Consider the following 386-nt stretch of genomic DNA (forward strand, 5'->3'; position numbering starts at 1 on the left):
ACCTGACGTACTTGCTGGCTCCCTCTGCTGCGGCATCAGCATTCCACGCCGACTGCCACTCGGCGATGGTCCGCTGTCGCTCCTCGGTCCGAAGTTCGCCACTGGTGCGCGTACCACGACGACTGTGGACTCGGGTGTCCTCCTCCACCGCTCTGCAGATCGGCACAAGTCCAGCCAACAGCACGGCAGTCTCGTACCGGACAGTTGCAAAAGCCCGGGCAACTCGAATCGCAGACTTCCGCTGGACACGCTGCAACAACCTGCGGCACTCCCGATTGGCCAGAGCGCCGTGCCAGACCGGGGCGGCGTAACGCATGACGGAGTCTGCGACTGCCGCCAGCAAGCGAGACTTGGAGGTCTTCGGCCCCTGGTGGTTCGGCATCAGG

Source organism: Anopheles funestus (assembly GCF_943734845.2).
Source record: "Anopheles funestus chromosome X unlocalized genomic scaffold, idAnoFuneDA-416_04 X_unloc_52, whole genome shotgun sequence".
NCBI classification, from domain to species: Eukaryota; Metazoa; Arthropoda; class Insecta; order Diptera; family Culicidae; genus Anopheles; species Anopheles funestus.